Raw genomic sequence first — 14,201 nt, forward strand, 5'->3', positions numbered from 1 at the left:
AAAATCAATTGGTTATTATAAAGGGAAATAAAAAAGTTCAAAAAATATAAAAACGAAACAATCTATCTATCTATGTATAGAAGATCAGCTGTATGAAATTTGAGGTCATTTAGAGAAGGTAGAATAAATCACCTTGTTAGAAAAGCTGGTTTCAGTGAGACGAAACGGCATGCATTTAAGCAAAGTGATTTTTTCGAACATCTCCAAATGACCCCAAATTTGCCATACATGATGCCATACGTGTAACAACAAGGAACCCTATCTAAAAAGTGTCAAAAAAGTTTGCCCAACCGTATAGCTCTATCAAAAAGAACCTCACCATGGCGCTAGTATAATTTTGGGCTTAGTTACAAACTTTCGTTACCTAACCTTCAACACGAAACTTGTTTCAAATCACTTTTGGCGTAGAAGAAACAAATCCCTCCTTGATTCGAGAACCACAGCCTCCAAACTTTGCCGATGCTGATATCGGCATGGTCAGAACGGCTATGCACGCCGCCACTACTAGGTCACCGTCGGGATGCACCCTCAATCCCGTCCCCTCATTCGATCACTGACACACCAGAGATACCGCCGAGGCCAATGCCGAATGTACATGCTGATGCCAATGCCGAACATGCATCCACGCCGATGTGGGCACGACCACGCCGCCCCGCTATGCTGGACGCCACAGACCACCGCGAGGTCTTTCCCTTCGCCACCACACTCTTCTAGCACCCATCTATACACGCCAGAAAGGAGAGACACTAGTTTTCTCTACATTGCTCGCGTTCGTGTCGGACACGGTCAGTCAAAGTTTTGAGGTAGTCGTCGATGTCGTCGACAATTTCTTCTCTTCTTTGCATGGTTAAACGCGTCTAGTTCATATCTATCTAATGCGTATGGTCTCGCCTCATGCAGTTCTTTGTGGACGTCGATCTCATCTCGGCACCCCGCAGGCCACCTCCTCCGTGCCATCGCTGTAGAGCTCCGTTTAAAAATCTATTCCTACCCGTGTATTGCCCCTTGTATCATCGCCATGGCCCACTTGTCATTCGATATACCGAAGCCCCACTCGTGCGTGTTTTGGTCAGGGATATAGTGATGCTTACGGTCAAACAAAGATGGATGGTCTGACGTGTCTTTGCGGGCTCTACGTTGCCCCACTAGTCAGAAGATAACGGTCAACCGTCGGGCAACTGGCCGTTACAGCATCTGTGATGGTTTCAGACAAGGTCTTGGGGAAAACTGAGGAAAAACTAAGGAGCTGGGGAAAACTGAGCACAACTAAGGAACTGAGGGCACGAAAATAGAAATCCCAAATCTTAAACAACTCCTAAAGGGTGAGCACATTGTTCGACTAACCGGCATTTACTTTGAGAAAGATCGTGTATGCAGTGCATGTGTAGCTGGAAAGCAACTCAAGAAGAGACATACTATCAAGAGTATCGTCACCACTTCTAGGCCTTTGGAGCCCCTTCACTTGGATCTCTTTGGGCCATCACAGTATGATACTCTTGGTGGGAGCAAGTATGGACTGGTCATTGTTGATGATTACTCTAGATACTCTTGGGTATTTCTCCTTAAGTCTAAGGATGAGACCTATAGAGAGTTCATCATCTTCGCCAAGAAGGCTCAACGTATGTATGAATCTGAGATCAAGGCGATAAGGACCGACAATGGCACCGAGTTCAAGAACTACACTATGCAAGATTTTGTTGATGATAAGGGCATCAAGCATGAGTTTTCAGCTCCATACACCCCTCAGCAAAATGGTGTTGTTGAAAGGAAGAACCGGACTATTATTGAGATGGCAAGAAACATGTTGAGTGAATTCAAGTCACCCCAAAACTTTTGGGGAGAAGCCATCTCTACAGTTGTTCACTACTCCAATCGGGTCTTTATCCTATGCATAATAAAACTCCATACAAGCTTCTCACAGGTAACAAGCCCAATGTCATGTACATTCGTGTCTTTGGATGCAAATGTCTTGTTAAGGACAATAGAGGAAAGCTCGGTAAATTTGAAGCTAGAACTATATAGGGTACATTTGTTGGATATGTGGAGAACTCCCACGCCTATAGATACTACAACAAGTCCACTAGGGCTATTGAAGTATCTTGTGACGTGGTGTTCTTGGAGGATAATGGCTCCCAAGTGGAGCAAGCTGTTCCATGTGCTACAGGTGATGATGATCCTTCTAACGCCATCAAGCTTATGGGAATTGAACACATCCATCCCACGGAAGTTCATACTGATGATCAAGATGATGGAATAGAAGTCTCAAACTCAGCCCAAGTGGAGCCTAGCTCAACTCAAGCTGAACCATCAAGTGCAGCTCAAGATTTATCCTCTACTCAAGATGAGCCACATTCCGAAGAACAAGAAGAAAGCCCTCAACCCACTGAGCAAGACCATGATGTTGATCAAGAAACATCCTCAACCCATGGTCGAGCTCAAGTTGTCCCTCATGATCAAGAACTAGCAAAAGATGAATTTATTGATCATGAAGGAACCATTCGGAAGATCAAGGCTACTTCAAGGGCAAGTGACATGAAAGTGGATCAAGTCCTTGGTAGCATATCAAGAGGAGTGGTAACTCATAGACATCATGCATTACTTATCACTTATTGTCAACATCATGCTTTTGTGTCTAGCTTTGAGCCACTCAAGGTACATGAAGCCTTGGTTGATCCAGATTGACTAATTGCCATGCAAGAAGAATTGAAATGTTTCACCCGCAATGAAGTATGGTCTCTAGTTGAGAAACCCAAAGATCGTCGCATCAATGTAATTGGGACCAAGTGGGTGTTCAAGAACAAGCAAGATGAGAATGGCATTGTCATAAGAAATAAAGCAAGGTTAGTGGAGCAAGGGTTTGCCCAAACAGAAGTAGACTTGTCGATGAAGTCGAAGCTGTCGATGTTGTCTGAGTCGCTGCTTATACTGGAGTTTGCAGATGACTCGAAGGACATGTTGCTGAAGAGTTCGACGAGTTTTCCGCTTGTCGCAGTCTTGACGAAGCGTGGCGGCGAGATCTCCTCGGCACCTGACTCGAACGATGACGACGAGTCCGAAAGATCGGAGTCAGCCGCCAACGATCCCGATGAAACCGGAATCTCGAGACGATGTGACCCCTCTTTTCCGATGCGGAAGTAGAACCTCTCGAACTTCATCTCCATAGGCTCCTCCAGATACGCATATGCATCCAAACGGGAGGGCGGGTGAGGAACAAAATCGACTAGACCAGTTTTGATCTGTTTACCTCTGTCCATCGCGTTGCTTTCCACCGAAGATGTCGACGATGTTGAGCGTGCCATCGAGATCAGCTCCTTGACGCCTCTAATCCCCACAGACGGCGCCAATTGACAAGGTATCGACTTGTCAATGCCTACGGATTGTAGACTAGGGTTTTTGTAGGAAGTAGAGGGCAAGTAGATCTCGAAGGTTCAGCCGGAAAAGTACTCGACTGCTAGAAAACTAGGGTTGTGTTGACAATGAAATCGATCATCTCTTTCTCCCTCGACTCCCCCTTATGTAGGAGGCGGAGCCGAGGGTTTCGTGATGTACAAGTTACAAAGTCCGGGAGACTCTTTGAGTTTGTCCCGTAATAGTTATAAGTCATTATTCCTATTACAACTCTATCTTTCCAAACTATCTCTTAATTGGGCTTCCGGGCTTCATAAACTTCGGGTCATGGGCCTTCAGTAAACCCCGTGTACCATCTTCGGCAGGCCCATTGGGGATTCCTATGTCAGGCGGTCAAACGAATTCTAAGATATCTTGTTCTCATTCCTACTCTCGGGCTGTGGTATCCAAAGGGGTCAACCTTTGAACTCATAGGCTATCCAGATTTCGATTGAGCTGGTGATAAGGTTGACCAGAAGTCTACCTCTGAGGCTTGCCAATTCATTGGTCGGTCATTGGTGAGTTGGTCATCCAAGAAACAAAACTCCACTGCCCTATCCACCGCCGAAGCCGAATACATATCTGCGGCATCTTGTTGCACTCAGTTGTTGTGGATGAAGCAAACCTTGAAAGACTATGGTGTGTCTCTTGGTACAGTGCCTTTTCTATGTGACAATGGAAGTGCAATAAAGATCGCCAATAACCCAGTTCAACATTGCCACATAATTAAAACACATTGACATTCGTCATCACTTCCTACATGATCATGTTGCCAATGGGGATATTGAGCTCACTCATGTGGGAACAACATACCAATTGGCGAATATTTTCACTAAGCCTTTGGATGAAGCCCCCCGGTTTGTAAACTTGAGAGGAGAACTTGGTATTCTTGATCCTAACAACTTAGATTGAACAACTTCTTGCACTATATTCTTGCATTTATCTTGCTATCTAGGTTAGTTGTGCATCACATATGGGGATAGTCATCTTATCATCTCTTGGTATGATGCATACCTATGTGTGCAACATAAATAGACACAATGTCATTTTATGGACCCAAACACGTCTCTTCGAGGTCTCATGACATTTGTGCTTTAACATAGGGGGAGTAATCCCCCACCCCTCATTTAGTCTCAATTGCAAAATGATTTCTTTCTATAAGGCTAACTGATCTTATTGCGAAACAATTCAAAAATAATTTATGACTCTTGATATATTTTGAATCATGCCCATATTGTTGCTATTTACATTTTGTTTGGATTTCACTCCAATGGGTATGCCTAGAAAATCTAGCGTTTCCCATCCCATGTATGTGCGCCTATTTCATATGTCTATCTATCTCTATTGTACATGTCATCCTCTGATCATACTGATACGTCTCCAACGTATCTATAATTTCTGATGTTCCATGCTAGTTTTATGACAATACCTACATGTTTTGCTCACACTTCATAATGATTTTATGCATTTTTTGGAACTAACCTATTAACAAGATGCCGAAGTGCCAGTTCCTGTTTTCTGCTGTTTTTGGTTCCAGAAAGGCTGTTCGGGCAATATTCTCGGAATTGGACGAAACAAAAGTCCGAAAGGGAGACGAGGAAGGGCAGCAGGGGACCCACACCATAAGGCGGCGTGGGTGGCCCCCTGGCCGCGCCAGCCTATGGGGAGGGGGCCCCCTGGCCCCTCCGACTCCGCCTCTTCGCCTATAAAGCCCGTCGTGACCTAAAAACTCGATACCAATTGACGAAACTGCAGAAAGACTCCAGGGACACCGCCGCCATCGCGAAACTCCGTTTCGGGGGACAGAAGTCTCTGTTCCGGCACGCCACCGGGATGGGGAATTGCCCCCGGAGTCATCTCCATCGACACCACCGCCATCTTCATCGCCGTTGCTGTCTCCCATGATGAGGAGGGAGTAGTTCTCCCCCGAGGCTGAGGGCTCTACCGGTAGCTATGTGGTTCATCTCTCTCTCCCATGGTGTGATCTTTATGTGATCATGAGCTTTGTATTACTATTAATCTATGTGCTACTCTAGTGATGTTATTAAAGTAGTCTATTCCTCCTCCATGATGTAATGTTGACAGTGTGTGCATCATGTAGTACTTGGCGTAGGTTATGATTGTAATCTCTTGTAGATTATGAAGTTAACTATTACTATGATAGTATTGATGCGATCTATTCCCCCTTTCATAGCTATTGTTGACAGTGTGTATGCTATGTTAGTACTCGGTCTAAATTGCAACGGTCTATTATGCACTCTAGAGGTTACTTAAATATGAACTCCGGATGTTGTGGAGCTTGTTTACTCCAGCTTGAGGTGTGCTTTTATAGCCCTACACAATGAATGGTGTTTGTTATCCAACAAGAGAGTGTAGAAAGTAGCATTTATTTATTCAGTTATGTGATCAATGTTGAGGGTGTCCACTAGTGAAAGTATGATCCCTAGGCCTTATTTCTAAGCATTGAAACACCGTTTCCAACAAGTTCTGTTACATGTTTGCTTGCTGCCATCTTTATTTCAGATTGCAATTACTACTTACAATCATCCATATTACCTGTATTTCACTATCTCTTCGCCGAACTAGTGCACCTATACATCTGACAAGTGTATTAGGTGTGTTGGGGACACAAGAGACTTCTTGTATCGTAATTGCAGGGTTGCTTGAGAGGGATATCTTTGACCTCTACCTCCCTGAGTTCGATAAACCTTGGGTGATTCACTTAAGGGAAACTTGCTGTTGTTCTACAAACCTCTGCTCTTGGAGGCCCAACACTGTCTACAGGAATAGAAGCGTGCGTAGATATCACATACACACACTATTACACAAATAAAAAGGCAAAAGGGGGAGGATGCCAGCAGTCTGGTGCCTGGCCCGGTCCGCCGGCCCTAGCACCGGCCGGCCCGGTTAGCAGCCCGGTCTGCCGGCCCGTGCGTCGTTCGACGACTGTTTAAGTGGGATTTGCGGGTTACCTCTTGGGGTCTTCTTCCTCACTTCCCCCTTCAACCACAACCACCATTGGCGCTGCCCCTTTCCTCTCCACCACTCCCTAGGGCATTTCCACTACTAGACTCATCCCAAACTCCACTCCATCATAGATCGGGTACCTTGGAAAATCTTCACCAAGAGATTTGGTCCCTCTCAAGCCACATTTGGAGTTCTTGGGCTTTTTCCCCTCAAGCCCCTCCTTGCAGTTCTTCTTTCTCCATTGGGCAACGAAGAGCAATGTCTTCGGGTAATCCCCCTCCTCACCTTCCTATGTCTTGATTCCCTCATACATTGCACATTTGTTGGGGGATTTGAGAAACTTGGGTTAGGGTTAGGGTTTGTCTAGTACCTCACGCCATTAGAATGCCATACACCTCTAAGCACAAGTTTCATTCTACATTGTTGTAATATATGTATAAGTATATGAGCTTTTGCATGACTTTGTGTTGAAAATATGGAAACTACATAATGATTCATCAATGCCCGGCCTAAAGTCCAGCGTGCTGGCGTCTCGCCCCCCTGACCGGCTGACAGACTGGCTAGTCCGGTCTACAGCTTGGTTCTGCCGGCAGATGCACCGACTCGCCCAGTTTTTCGCGCAATTTCGTCAAAACAGATGTATATATGTTATACTTTTGGCCTCCTTATTTCTGATGACATGTACACTTATCCCACTGCTATTCTCGCTCTATTTGCTCATTCACAGGTGAATCAAGTGATGACACTCGTGCTGCTGCCAAGAGGGGTAGGAATGAGAGCCCCCCGGGGTGCCAAACTAGCACTCGTATGACTAGCAAAGTAGCTCAGAGCAGTGGACCAACCAGTTATGCAGGAGGTAGGACGAAGTCAATAGGGAAGAAAAGAAAAGGCAAAGATACAGTTCGAGATAGTGACCTTGTGGAGAAAGTGCCAACATACAAAGTTGGTACCGTACACATTGCTGATTGGACAAGACCCATAGAGAAGAATCTCGTTTCGAGGAGAGAACCTACAACATCGGAGATAGGGAATTCTGGACCAACACTGAGATGAATAAATGGGATGATTTCTACAACTGCCCAGAGCTTATGAGGAATGGTGTCATTGCGCAGCCCAAGGCCATCAACAAGGAAGAGCTCACCATGTTCCAAGCCACTAAGTATAGCTTTGTGGTTGACACCTTGCAGAAGATGGGGCTGTTTGATCTTGTGTGCTTGAAGCCTAGCAGTACAAAAGGGTGTTGGGGTGTATTTCCCAATCCTTGTCCGTCAATTCCACTGCACAGTCTTCTTTCATCATGACGCTGCTCGCACTATGACTTGGATGACTGGGCAGGAGCAGTATACTTGCAATTACCTTGATACGTCTCCAGCGTATCTATAATTTCTGATGTTCCATGCTTGTTTTATGACAATACCTACATGTTTTGCTCACACTTTATAATGTTTTTATGCATTTTCTGGAACTAACCTATTAACAAGATGCCAAAGTGCCAGTTCCTCTTTTCTGCTATTTTTGGTTCCAGAAAGGCTGTTCGGGCAACATTCTCGGAATTCGACGAAACAAAGACCCAGTATCTTATTTTTCCCGGAAGATTCTAGAACACCGAAGGGGAGACGAAGATGGGCCAGGGAGCCCCACACGACAGGGCTGCGCGGGCTCCACCCTAGCCGCGTCGGCCTATGGGGAGGGAGCCCTGGCGCCCTTCCGACTCCGCCTCTTCGCCTATATAAGCCCTTTCGACCTAAAAACGCGAGACGAATTGACAAAACTCCAGAAAGACTCCAGGGGCGCCGCCGCCATCGCGAAACTCCAATTCGGGGGACAAAAGTCTCTGTTCTGGCACCCTGCCGGGACGCGGAAGTGCCCCTGGAAGCCATCTCCATCAACGCCACCGCCTCCATCATGCTCCGTGAGTAGTTCCCCCATGGACTACGGGTTCTAGCAGTAGCTAGTTGGTACTCTCTATCCCATGTACTTCAATACAATGATCTCATGAGCTGCCTTACATGATTGAGATCCATCTGATGTAATCGGTGTTGTGTTTGTTGGGATCCGATGGATGATACATTATGATTAGTCTATCTATAAAGTTTGTGAAGTTATTGTTGCTGCAATCTTGTTATGCTTAATTCTTGTCACTAGGGCCCGAGTGGCATGATCTTAGATTTAAGCTCTATAATTATTGCTTAGATTGTATCTACAAGTTGTTTGCACATATTGCTCTCCAGAACCCGAGGCCCCAAAGTGACAGAAATTGGGACAACCGGAGGGGAAGGCTGTGATATGAGGATCACATCTTTTCACCAAGTGTTAATGCTTTGCTCCGGTGCTCTATTAAAAGGAGTACCTTAATTTCCAGTAGATTCCCTTGAGGCCCGGCTGCCACCGGCTGGTAGGACAAAAGATGTCATGCAAGTTTCTCATTGCGAGCACGTATGACTATATATGGAAAACATGCCTACATGATTAATAATCTTGATGTTCTGTCTTAATGCTATTTCAATCCTATCAATTGCCCAGCTGTAATTTGTTCACCCAACACTTGTCACTTGTTATTGGAGAGTTACCACTAGTGTAGATCGCTGGGAACCCCGGTCCATCTCTCATCATCATATACTCGTTCCTATATGACATTGGAAGTAGTATCAACTATTTTCTGGTGCCATCGCCTCTGTGTTATTGCTACTGCTGCTGTGTTACTGTTACTATTGCTCTCATATTACTGCTGCTTTCACATCACCCCTGTTACTAGTGCTTTTCCAGGTGCAGCTGAATTGACAACTCAGTTGTTAAGGCTTATAAGTATTCTTTACCTCCCCTTGTGTCGAATCAATAAATTTGGGTTTTACTTCCCTCGAAGACTGTTGCGATCCCCTATACTTGTGGGTTATCAAGACTATTTTCTGGCGTCGTTGCCGGGGAGGCATAGCTCTACTCATAAGTTCACATGGGGAGTACACTCTACCTCTCTCTCTGTTTTTATTTTATTTTATTTTGTTTTGCTTAGTTTACTTTTGTCTAGTTTATTTTTGCTTAGTTTATTTCTGTCTAGTATTGTTTCTCTTAGTTTACTTTTGCTTAGTTTCTTTTTGTCTTGTTTTATTTTTCTTATATATCCAAAAATCCATAAAAATTTGAAAAACCGAAAAATTAAAAATGGTTGTTATGGGAGAACCCACAACCTATTTGGAGCTTATTGAAATATATAATAATTATAGAGAATCAAGAACTGGTAAAGTCATGAGTGCTGTGATAGAAAAATTGAATACAATTGCTAAAATCTTGCTTAAACGCCATGATATAAACTGTTGCTCTAAAGAGGATACTAGACATCTTAAATTCCAATGTTGCTTTAGTGAAGAAGCTTTAATTAAGAACTACAATTGGAATAACTATATTCATCTTGGGTTCGAAAAAGTAGAACAATTTGTCATATTTATGGGAGCCTCTGAGATAGAATCCTTCATGGCTAAAAATTATGAAACTTGTGTTGTTTGTAAGGACCTTGAAGATTATGTCTCTTCTATCCTTAATTTTTGCATAGAAAGTTACAGCGATAATCCTTATATTATTGATTATAAAGAGAGACTCATTAATGCACAAGAATGCACTCACAATTTGCAGGAACCTGTGGAAGAAGAAATTGAGGAACCTGAAAGCTCATTGGATGAAAAAGAGGAGGAAATTGATGAACCTGAAAGCTCATTGGATGAAAAAGAATAGGAGAGCGACGAACAAAAGGAGGAAGAATGGATTAGCTACCCATGCCAACCTTCTAATGAGAGTAACTCTTTATCTCTTACACTACTTGATTGTCCTCCATGCTTACTGAAAGAGGTTGAATGTTATGTTCCTGTGGATTCTCTTGAAATATTCCCTATGAGTAAAACTTGTGAGAATAATTATGCTACTATTATTTATGATAATCCATGCTACTTTGATAAATCTTATAATAATGCTTTGTTTGTGCCTAATGTCGAAATGCATGGTACTAAAGAGTTTTGCGTAGAAAATGTTTATGATAAAGCTCTAGATGATGGTCCTATGTTACTTGATAATATTAATTGTACTACTAATGAAAATGGGATTGGAGAAGTCTTGACTTTATCTATGAGTCCCATATCTCTTGAGATTGATCAATCATCTTGTTATATTATTGATAAAAGTGGGTTTGAAAGTTTTAATCCCATTATTTTTTAGCTTGATAAAAATTATGTGTTTATGGATCATGAGAAACATGCTTTATGTGATAGTTATATTGTTGAGTTTATTCATGAAGCTACTGAAAATTATTATGAAAGAGGAAAATATGGTTGTAGAAATTTTCATGGTACTAAAACACCTCTCTATATGCTGAAAATTTTGAAGTTACTCTTGTTTTATCTTTCTATGCTTGTCATTTTGTTCTTCATGAATTTATTTGTGTACAAGATTCCTATGCATAGGAAGTGGGTTAGACTTAAATGTGTTTTGAATTTGCTTTTTGATGCTCTCTTTTGCTTCAACTCTTATTTCTTGCGAGTGCATCATTAAAATTACTGAGCCCATCTTAATGGCTATAAAGAAAGCACTTCTTGGGAGATAACCCATGTCTTTATTTTGCTACTGTTTTGTTGTGTCTTGGAAGTTGTTAATACTGTAATAACCTCTCCTTATCTTTATTTTATTGCAATGTTGTGCCAAGTGAAGTCTCTAATAGAAGGTTGATACTAGATTTGGATTTCTGCGCAGAAACAGATTTCTATCTGTCACGAATTTGGGCAGGGTTCTCTGTAGGCAACTCAGAAAAATCTGCCAATTTACGTGCGTGTTCCACAGATATGTACGCAACTTTCATTAGTTTTGAGTTTTCTGATTTGAGCAATGGAAGTACCTCTTAAAGATTCATCTTTACTAGCTGTTCTGTTTTGGCAGATTCTGTCTCTGTTTTTTGCATTGTCTCTTGTGGACTTTAAGGAAGGCTTTCTAGACGTGTGATACGTCTCCGACGTATCGATAATTTCTTGTGTTCCATGCCACATTATTGATGATATCTACATGTTATATGCACATTTTATGTCATATTTATGCGTTTTCTGGAACTAACCTATTAACAAGATGCCGAAGTGCCAGTTGCTGTTTTCTGCTGTTTTTGGTTTCAGAAATCCTAGTAAAGAAATATTCTCGGAATCGGACGAAATCAACGCCCAGGTTCCTATTTTGCCCGGAAGCATCCAGAACACACGAGAACCGCCAGAGAGGGGGCACAGGGCCACCAGACCCTAGGCCGGCGCGGCCAAAGGGGGGGTCGCGCCCCCCTATAGTGTGGGCCCCCCAGAAGTCCACCGACCTTGCCCTTCCGCCTATTTAAAGCCTCCGTCGCGAAAACCCTGATACGTTCGACGAAACCAGAGAAAACCTTCCAGAGCCGCCGCCATCGCGAAGCCAAGATCTGGGGGACAGGAGTCTCTGTTCCGGCACGCCGCTGGGACGGGGAAGTGCCCCCGGAAGGCTTCTCCATCAACACCACCGCCATCTTCATCAACGCTGCTGTCTCCCATGAGGAGGGAGTAGTTCTCCATCGAGGCTCGGGGCTGTACTGGTAGCTATGTGGTTCATCTCTCTCCTATGTACTTCAATACAATAATCTCATGAGCTGCCTTACATGATTGAGATTCATATGATGATGCTTGTAATCTAGATGTCATTATGCTAGTCAAGTGAGTTTTACTTATGTGATCTCCGGAGACTCCTTGTCCCACGTGTGTAAAGGTGACAGTGTGTGCACCGTGTGGGTCTCTTAGGCTATATTTCACAGAATACTTATTCACTGTTATGAATGGCATAGTGAAGTGCTTATTTATATCTCTTTATGATTGCAATGTGTTTTGTATCACAATTTATCTATGTGCTACTCTAGTGATGTTATTAAAGTAGTTTTATTCCTCCTGCACGGTGTACAGGAAAAGGAGGGGGGCGTAGACATCAAGCTATTTTCTGGCGCCGTTGCCGGGGAGGAAAGGTAAAAGGTACTCACACTCCGAATCTCGGCTACTAAGCTATTTTCCGGCGCCGTAAGTACTCGAAGCTATTTCCTTTAGATCCTGCAATTGCAACTTTTTGTTTCTTGTTTACACTAGTTAGGCATAATGGAAAACAACAAAAATATGAGAGATCTTTATGAACTTTATCTTGAATTAGGACATGATGTGTTTGAAGAGAGAATTAAAAAACCCATGGAACTTTATATGCATGCTATGTTAGTACTTGGTTTAGTCGTATTGATCTTTCATGCACTCTAAGGTTATTTAAATATGAACATTGAATTGTGGAGCTTGTTAACTCCGGCATTGAGGGTTCGTGTAATCCTACGCAATGGTGTTCATCATCCAACAAGAGGGTGTAGAGTATGCATTTATCTATTCTGTTATGTGATCAATGTTGAGAGTGTCCACTAGTGAAAGTATGATCCCTAGGCCTTGTTCCTAAATACTGCTATCCTTTGCTTGTTTCTTGTTTCTTTGCGTTACTACTGCTGCGTTACTCTTGCTTGTTTCTTGTTTCTTTGCGTTACTACTGTTGCGTTACTACGCTTGTTCTTGTCCTGGGCAAAGCACTTTTCTGGTGCCGTTGCCACTGCTTATATATATTTATACCACCTGTATTTCACTATCTCTTCGCCGAACTAGTGCACCTATTAGGTGTGTTGGGGACACAAGAGACTTCTTGCTTTGTGGTTGCAGGGTTGCATGAGAGGGATATCTTTGACCTCTTCCTCCCTAAGTTCGATAAACCTTGGGTGATCCACTTAAGGGAAACTTGCTGCTGTCCTACAAACCTCTGCTCTTGGAGGCCCAACACTGTCTACAGGAAAAGGAGGGGGGCGTAGACATCAAGCTATTTTCTGGCGCCGTTGCCGGGGAGGAAAGGTAAAAGGTACTCACACTCCGAATCTCGGCTACTAAGCTATTTTCCGGCGCCGTAAGTACTCGAAGCTATTTCCTTTAGATCCTGCAATTGCAACTTTTTGTTTCTTGTTTACACTAGTTAGGCATAATGGAAAACAACAAAAATATGAGAGATCTTTATGAACTTTATCTTGAATTAGGACATGATGTGTTTGAAGAGAGAATTAAAAAACCCATGGAACTTTATATGCATGCTAATGGGAATGTTATTAATATGAATGCTTTGAACACTATTGTTGCTAATGCAATGGAAAATTCTAAGCTTGGGGAAGCTAGTTTTCATGATCTTTTTAGTCCCCCAAGCATTGAGGAGAAAATTTACTTTGATGATAGTTTGCCTCCTATTTATGATGATATTGGTCTTTTAGTACCGCCTGTTATGGAGGATAAAATTGATTATGATTACAATATGCCTCCTATATTTGATGATGAGAATAATAATGATAGCTACTTTATTGAATTTGCTCCCACTACATCTAATAAAATTGATTATGCTTATGTGGAGAGTAATGATACTTTTATGCATGTGAATAAGAATGCTTTATGTGATACTTATATTGTTGAGTTTGTTCATGATGCCTCTGAAAATTATTATGAGAGAGGAAAATATGGTTGTAGAAATTTGCATGTTACTAAAACACCTCTCTATGTGCTGAAATTTTTGAAGCTACACTTGTTTTATCTTCCTATGCTTGTTACTTTGCTCTTCATGAACTTGTTTATTTACAAGATTCCTATGCATAGGAAGCATGTTAGACTTAAATGTGTTTTGGATTTGCCTCTCGATGCTCTCTTTTGGTTCAAATATTATTTCTTGCGAGTGCATCATTAAAACTGCTGAGCCCATCTTAATGGCTATAAAGAAAAGAACTTCTTGGGAGATAACCCATGTGTTAT

The sequence above is a fragment of the Lolium perenne genome, chromosome 1 (genome assembly GCF_019359855.2).
Source record: "Lolium perenne isolate Kyuss_39 chromosome 1, Kyuss_2.0, whole genome shotgun sequence".
Lineage (NCBI taxonomy): Eukaryota > Viridiplantae > Streptophyta > Magnoliopsida > Poales > Poaceae > Lolium > Lolium perenne.